The sequence below is a fragment of the Nanorana parkeri genome, unplaced genomic scaffold (genome assembly GCF_000935625.1).
Source record: "Nanorana parkeri isolate BGI_ZX_2015 unplaced genomic scaffold, ASM93562v1 scaffold4384, whole genome shotgun sequence".
Taxonomy (NCBI): Eukaryota; Metazoa; Chordata; class Amphibia; order Anura; family Dicroglossidae; genus Nanorana; species Nanorana parkeri.
In genome coordinates, this window is record NW_017310647.1 from 5,969 (window position 1) to 7,312 (window position 1,344).

Genomic DNA, 1,344 nt, shown 5'->3' on the forward strand with positions numbered 1-1,344 from the left:
TTAGGGCCGACTCCCCCCCGCCCAACCCCCGCCACTCCAATGAAGCCTGGCCCCGCCCCTCCATGAGCGCAGCACGATGGCGGCGGCACTGGGGAAGGTATGTGCTGAGCGCCGATTGGCGCGTTGGGTAAGAGGTGGTCACGTGGCGTGCTGAGAGCCGTAACCCTTAGCAACCTTATGGTGGAAGGAAAATGCTTCCTCTATGTGGGGCTCTCTGTCATACACGTTTCCTTTATATTACAGTGAACCTTCCTTGTCACAAATATAAAGGACAAGTAATGGCGGAAAAACAATATATATATATATATTTAGTATTTAAAGGTAACCCTTCCACTCGCTCAGCAGGTTAGTTGGTCTGACAGCCAGGAGAACAACGTAGGGCCCACCTTGTATTCGCCACCTAGAGGATCCTCACATCCTGGTGACATTTCCAGGAAAAGACACCCCCTGCCAGCAGAGACATGGATGCTACCACAGACAGTGGGTGCAAGTTTGTCGCTATAGGCAGATGGTACCACAGATGGGAGGTATAAACCGGTTGCTATGGGCAGATGGTACCATGAAAGGGTGGTATGGACCGGTTGCTATGGGCAGATGGTACCATGGAAGGGAGGTATAGACCGGTTGCTATGGGCGGATGGTACCATGGAAGGGAGGTATAGACCGGTTGCTATGGGCGGATGGTACCATGGAAGGGAGGTATAGACTGGTTGCTATGGGCGGATGGTACCATGGAAGGGAGGTATAGACTGGTTGCTATGGGCGGATGGTACCATGGAAGGGAGGTATAGACTGGTTGCTATGGGCAGATGGTACCATGGAAGGGAGGTATAGACCGGTTGCTATGGGCGGATGGTACCATGGAAGGGAGGTATAGACCGGTTGCTATGGGCGGATGGTACCATGGAAGGGAGGTATAGACTGGTTGCTATGGGCAGATGGTACCATGGAAGGGTGGTATAGACTGGTTGCTATGTGCGGATGGTACCATGGAAGGGAGGTATAGACTGGTTGCTATGGGCGGATGGTACCATGGAAGGGAGGTATAGACCGGTTGCTATGGGCGACACAAAGACAGATTCTGCTTCGGTGATATTGGCCCCGCTGAGGTGGTCACTTCCTGCTCATTGATCTCCGTCAGTGTAACCCATAGCAACAAGGCCACGCCTACCGAGACCAGATCTATTGAAGATGAAATCGGATTGGTTGCTGTGCCTATGATTGTGTCTGTTGCCAATAGCAACTACTCAGCCCCCCTGCATGACACAAGGATCTGATTGGTCGCTGTGATCTCTGCACATAGTTCCTAGATGGAGGATGTCCGAGGGGGGGAGGGGGGTCTGT